Source organism: Myotis daubentonii, chromosome X, assembly GCF_963259705.1.
Source record: "Myotis daubentonii chromosome X, mMyoDau2.1, whole genome shotgun sequence".
Lineage (NCBI taxonomy): Eukaryota > Metazoa > Chordata > Mammalia > Chiroptera > Vespertilionidae > Myotis > Myotis daubentonii.
The window spans coordinates 127,025,989-127,032,868 of record NC_081861.1 but is presented as its reverse complement, the minus strand read 5'-3'; the positions used below and the strand labels follow the sequence as shown (position 1 = coordinate 127,032,868).

Here is a 6,880-nt window from a genome sequence, read left to right as displayed (position 1 = left end):
AAGGATCATAAAATATGAGTGTTTGCGAAGATTCTTGAAAGCCTTGCTTGTTCCAGATGGCCCTCTTCTCCAAAAGAATAAGCTTTTCAAGTGTCCCACGCAATTCTAAATCCTGTGGGGCCTTCTCTCATAGGTGCCTCAAGCACAACATGGGGGGAGGGGTGTTTGAAGGAAGGTGATTGTCTGGCTGGTTGTGCTGTGTTACTCCCAGCACTTAGTATAGAGCCTACCACAAAGACAGCAGCCAGTGTGGACAAAGTGACTGTTGTATTGTACTCGGGATCCTTGCCTGTCAGCCTAGTCCAGTGATGGCGAACCTATGACACGCGTGTCAGAGGTGACATGCGAACTCATTTTTTTTGGTTGATTTTTCTTTGTTAAATGGCATTTAAATATATAAAATAAATATCAAAAATATAAATCTTTGTTTTACTATGGTTGCAAAGATCAAAAAATTTCTATATGTGACACGGCACCAGAGTTAAGTTAGGGTTTTTCAAAATGCTGACTCGCCGAGCTCAAAAGGTTCACCATCAATGGCCCTAGTATCTTATAGTTGGTACCGGCAAGGCATGCGGTCCACCGGCTGAGAGTTTGACATGCTTGGGTTACAGCATGTGCACTATAAACTGGCTGTTGCACCTTATACTAGTACTTTACTTTAAATGCTCAAGCCAGCATTGTTTATAGTTTTCTCTCCTAATGTACTTTTAGCTACTTGTACCTTGATTTCTTCATGGGAAAGATGTGTAATAATTGGTTGTTGACAAACCCATATGAAAAATAAGGCTGTTTCAACATGATATGTGGGGTTTTAAAGAACCATTTAGTGTGAAATATGAATTTTTTATAATTATGACTTAATTGAAAATAAACTTTCTCTTTTCATATCTTATATGTGTTGTTCAACAAATGATGGGATATAGAACTTGCTAAATTCCACATCTAGTGATTTTGAGCCTTAACAACAAGAAAAAAATATATATTAAACATAAAACTCTCAAAAAAAATCCATTGACTTTGTCTAATGACTCTGCTCTGTATTATGCTGCAAATTTGACTTGGCAAACTGCACTAAAATATGAGAACAGTTTTTTTAACATTAAAACAAAATTGAAACTGAATATGGATTTATTTATATATAAACAAAGAGAACTCAGAGGTAAATTTTGTAACCCTGCCCAACTGGCCTCATTAGGAAGGCATGGAATGGCCCTAGACCAGTGGTCGGCAAACTCATTAGTCAACAGAGCCAAATATCAACAGTACAATGATTGAAATTTCTTTTGAGAGCCAAATTTTTTAAACTCAAACTATATAGGTAGGTACATTGTTATTAACTTAATTAGGGTACTTCTAAGGCTTAGGAAGAGCCACACTCAAGGGGCCAAAGAGCCGCATGTGGCTCGCGAGCCGCAGTTTGCCGACCACTGGCCTACAGCAACACAGTGCTCTAGTATTTAGAACCTGCTCTGCTGACGTGATCAGGCTGGCATATTTGGTTCTGATTGATATTCCCCGTACGTCTTTATTAGATTGAGATCTCCAGGATAAGCCAGATTCCAGCGAGATATCTGGAACTCATGATCAGGTGGGCACCTGCTCAGGAAAACCTGAACCCCTCAGACCCCCTGAAATTGCAGCCAGTCACATGTGTGCACAGTGATAGTCCTGCTTTGGGAAGCTGATTTCTAGGAAACAGAAAAGCTAAAGACTCGGTTTTGCTTGAGATGTTTAGAAGTACATCTGATTTTTTAATGGCAGGCACTGAGGAAAGGATAAAAGTCATGGTGTTGGCATCTCTGTATACCAGGTAGCTGACATACTTGCCTTTAAAACAGTGTGGTCCTGAGAACCTGGTCCTTCAAATCTTCATAATATAAAGTTGCCTGGTGATCTTAGGAAGATCAGAAAACTCTAGAGGGGCAGGGATGATTCCTTCTGTTTTCTGATCATGTTGGCCATTGATTAAGTTTCCTAGAGAATCTCCATCTTAGCAGCAGGAGATACGGTTCATCTTTCTTAGGACAACTAAGTTATGATCTATCCCTCTCTTTTGTTCTAATCCCACAGCTTTATTTCACTGTACCTTATAATGAACTCTATCTCATCTGGGCAAAGAGAATTTCTGAGCCTCTATGGAAGTAAAATGCACTCACTATAAAGTTTTCCTTGGAGGAGGAATATCAGCGATGACCAATTAATTCCTTAGGCAATATTTAACTTCATTTGCACTGATCAGTCAGCCCCCACTTAGACAATGTGGGTTTTGACTGGCTCTTATATCTCACTAGATGCCTGGTGCACGGGATCCCTCGGCCTGGCCTGTGCCCTCTCACAATCTGGGACCCCTCGGGGGATATCCGCAGGCCAGGTTGAGGGACCCCACCAGGGCAGGGAGGGACTGCGGGAGGGCTCCATGGTGTGCTGGCCCTTCTCACCCAGACCCCATTGGGAGGACCCCAGCAGCAAGCTAACCTACCAGTTAGAGCATCTTCCTCCTGGTGGTCAGTATACAACATAGTGACTGGTCCAACAGTCGAAGAAACGGTAGGACACTTAGCATATTAGGCTTTTATTATATAGAATTTCCATATGGGGGCATATGTAGCTCTCTAAAGTTATGAAAATTTATTAGTTTTGATTCATATTTTACGTTTACTTGCATATTTATTTGAACTCATAAAAACTTTATTGACATAATATAGAAGGTGAAGAACTAAAATACATTCCAAATAATGACCAAAATAGTGTGGAAAGTAGCTTATAGATCTTCTAATCACAATCATTGTTATGCGTATGGCCATATCCCTCTCTGTAAAATCATATTCTTCCTCAAAACTACACCTTCAGGAGGTGGATTCTTGAACTATGTATTCTGCAAGGTGCCAAACATGAAGACAAAGTATGAAGTGCAGCCAACTAGAAGGAAGAGATATAAATGTACAAACAGGACATTTCTGCTCATCTCAGGCATTCAGGAGGTTCATAATCTTCATACAAATATATAAAATTTTTAGTGAGCTATTTTCATTTTAATCTGTTCTCTTACTCTTCAATTCTTCACATCATGTCTGCAAAAGAGAAACCAAAGGAAGCATTAGTTTAGTTTTCATGAGATCTTTTTAGGGACAGGTTGTAAATCGGTATGATAGGGTACCAGTCAAAATCGAACTTGAATACTTCATCTCTCGATTCCATGAATACAAAGTGAACTATGAGTAGAAAGTATAATTATAAACTTTGGCTCTATTGATTTAAGTAATTTCAAACTACCTTAGGACAGCTTCCTTCTGAAGAATTAGAGTATGATGCTAATGACTTGTAAGACCTTCGGTTCCTGTGGTCATTTTGCAATCATGGCTCCAGTTCTCCTCCCCTCCCTATAACCAGCTCCATGGCAATGGCACCTTTTAGTATTCTGCTAATGTGGATGAGGAATAATTTCTCATATTTGGCCATGCAGCTTGCTTCAGCCAACAGAATGAGGCCGAAGTGATTGTGTGCCAGTTCTAAGCCTAAGCCTCAAGAGGTATCACATGTTTTTGTTTATTCTGTTGTGCTTCTGCCATTACCATGAGCAGGATATGCCCAAGCTAACCTGCTGATCCTAGGAGAAGGACAAGAAATATGTGGAGCAGAGCCACCCCAGCTAATGTGTCCCAACCAAGCCCTGTCTAGCCCAGAACCCTCAGCTGCCACAGACGCATAAGTGATCCCAGTCTAGACCAGCTGGGCCCAAACATATGAGCCAGAATAAGAATGATTTTGTTCTAAGCCATTGGATTTGGGGGTTGTTGGTTCTGCAGCAAAAGCTCATTGATATGGCGCTATTTCTCTTTTAAAATCTCTCGTAATCAGGCATCATGGGACATTATTTACAAATTTGTTTTTCATTTTTCCTTGGCGTCATTCGTTGTGTGTCTTCCCTTATGTGAATGGGTTGAACATTTTCTAATAAGTGGAATGCTCAGCCCTAGACTGTTTGACAGAGTGTTGGCCTACGGGCCAAAGGGTCCCAGGTTCAATTCTGGTCAAGGGCATGTGCCTTGGTTGCAGGCTCCTCCCCAGCCCAGGCCCTGGTTGGGGCTCCTGCAGGAGGCAACCAATCTATGTGCTTTTCTCACGTCGATATTTCTCTCTGTCTTTCCCTCTCTCTTCTACTCTCCCTAAAAATCAATGGAAAAAATATTCTCGGGTGAGGATTAACAATAAAAAGGAAAAGAAAAAGAAATGGAATGCTCACATTTTTTCCTATTACGAATGGCTGAAGAAAGAAAAGACCACAGACAATGTTCCCCCCTGCTGTGGCAGACACTGTGGTGTGGCTCTCTCCATATCCATCCACAGCCACATTCACCCTTGCTCTTTACTGCACTTGTCAAATACTACACTTTTCAGGCTCTCTTAAAGCTAGGATGGCATGGGACCCAGTTTTGGCCACTGAGCCCTGAGGAGAATTCTATAGTAGAGGTCTTTTCAAAAGCTTTGCTGTCCTGTGTGTTTCTCTAGAGATTACAAAGCCTGTTGTGTCATTTAACAGAGTAAGTATCTCACCGTCTCATTGCCAGTAAATAGAAAAGCTAGGATTTGAACTTAGGTGCCCTAACTTGAGCTCCATCCACTCCACTAACTGGGAAGGTTTGGATTTTTCTCGAACCAGTGGGAAAGGTAGAAGGTATTTTTGATTTCAGAAGTGAAAAGCATTATCACCAGCAGTTAGCACAGGCTCTTCTATTTCTCTAGCATTTGTTAAAAATATGTTTTTATTTATCTCAGGTAGGAAGGAAGAGGGAAAGAGAGATAGAAATATCAATGATGAGAGAGAATCATTGATCGGCTGCCTCCTGCACTCCCCTTACTGGGGATCAAGCCCGCAACTCAGGCTTGTGCCCTGACTGGGAATTGAACCGTGACCTCCTGGTTCATAGGTCAGTGCTCAACCACTGAGCCATGCCTGCCAGGCTCTAGCATTTTTTAGAAACTCAATTTTTAGTCCATGCTAGTGACCAAGAGGAAGCAAGATACCACCTCCTTCCCAGTCCAGGATTTCCAGGTGAAATGCATTTTGTTGACCAGCAACTTTACAGCCTCATCCTGGCCCAAAATGTGGGCCTGTCTCTGACCACCTTCCCTCATACACCCTACACTGAGTTTGCTGGTCACTTACTGTTTCTGTAACATAACAAGAGCCTTCAGACCTCTCCCTCTTTGCTTATAACTTTTTACTAAAGTCTCCTCCATGACTCTTCCTGTAACATGCTGCATTGTAATTATTTGCTAATATGCATCATCTCTCTCCTCTCATAACTCTCCTGTCATAGCTGTCCTGCCACTAGGCTGTGACCTTCTAAAGGGTGTGAACATGTCCTACTCTTTTTTACATCACAGTGCCTATCATAGCACCTGACACATAGCAGGGGCCTGAGGGCTGATGAGTTGGACCACTGGAGGAGTGAGAATAGGATAAGAACTGAAGTTGGAGTTACAGCCAAACCCACATTCTGCAATGAGAAGCAGCAGGAAGGAGCAAGGGGCAACAGATGCAGTAAATCAGGAGTGTTGACTTGATGTGCTAGTCCTCATGGTGTTACAGGTCTGCCATAGCCCCATGATGGCTTGTATGTGCTCAAGCCATTTTACTGCTATCGTTGCTGTCCTAGCTGACATATGGCCAGTGTCTGGCTAAGCAAGAGGCCATGACAAGCTGCCCTGAAGCCGAGACATTCCTTTGGCTTCTCTGAGCAGCACCGAAGGGGTGATGATGATTCATTGCAAATTGTCACTGAAGCATGTTCTATGAGGTGTGATTTCTCTCCCAGAAGCGACCAGACTGTGAAGCACCATCTGCAACCCAGAAGTGGGAACCATTTCCATAACAGGCTTGATAATGGATTTTGACCACCACCTATCTATCCCAGGTAGTGAATTTATGGCTAATCCTGTGAAATTTAGGATGAGCCATTTGCAATAATTCTTCAGTGACTGTTTAAAAGCCCTAAGATGCCCCTCACGGCTAGTTCAGCTTATGGACCTCTCTGACTTTGAGATAGTTTTGAAAACATAGACAAACCTTTATTCACTTTGCCTGGATCACCAAGGTGGCTGTATTATTTAGAAAAGCAAAAGCATGGGATTCTTTATATCACACTGGCCCAAGGGAACAGTGTTCTTTCCCTTTGCTCAGTGTGTCTGTGACCTAAGGGAAGCCTGGGAACCTGGCTGAAGAGGGGGAAACTGGGCCAGTGCCGTCAGCCTGTACTCTGTGTGGGGGTGGAGGAACAGCTAGATGATGGTGATGTTGCTGGTTTTGAATATCTAGTCTGTGCCAGGCATGCCACCACTGACTTTACACCATTACTTCATTTAATCTACAAAGTGAACCCAATTCTTCCTTGTAGAAAGAGCAAAGCAAGAGGCAGCAGAGGGAATGGAGCAATCATTGCAGTTGGCTTTCTGCACACCACCCTACACACATTCCCTAACTCCCCTCTCCCTCCCAGGTCCCAGTAGAATCCAAGAGGGCCCAGCAACCTTGGACACTGGACACCAATGATGGATAAGGTCACACAAGGACCTTCTGAAAGTTCAAAGCCCCCAGAGAACTAGCATTTCTGTCCTTGGCCTTGGGGGACTCGGTGTGTACTCCAATTGGCTAGGTGTTACTGAAATACAAGAATACAAGAATCCAGGGACCTGGGTCAGTGCTCAAATTTAGAACTTGGAATAATGGGAAGGGATCCAGAGCTAAAATTGCTCAGGCTGGAAAGCTCACTTGTTTGTCAGGTTGTTGGAATGCAAGTGTGTTGGGTGGTATCCCGGGCCACACTGCTATGCTGCCTAGGCACCAGCTGTCAGCTCTTCTCCTGTGTCCTGTTCT

At 42.9% G+C, this 6,880-nt stretch overlaps 1 protein-coding gene across 2 annotated transcripts in view; it reads right to left on the bottom strand.

Moving 5' to 3' along the window:
• Positions 1 to 2,650: 2,650 nt before the first annotated feature.
• SMPX (small muscle protein X-linked) overlaps positions 2,651 to 6,880 on the bottom strand; it is a 51,882-nt gene continuing 47,652 nt past the window's right edge. For both annotated transcript variants that reach the window (XM_059679168.1, XM_059679169.1), the window contains exon 5: positions 2,651 to 3,074. The gene's annotated coding sequence lies outside the window, so the exon portion shown is untranslated. The remainder of the gene's footprint in view (positions 3,075 to 6,880) is intronic.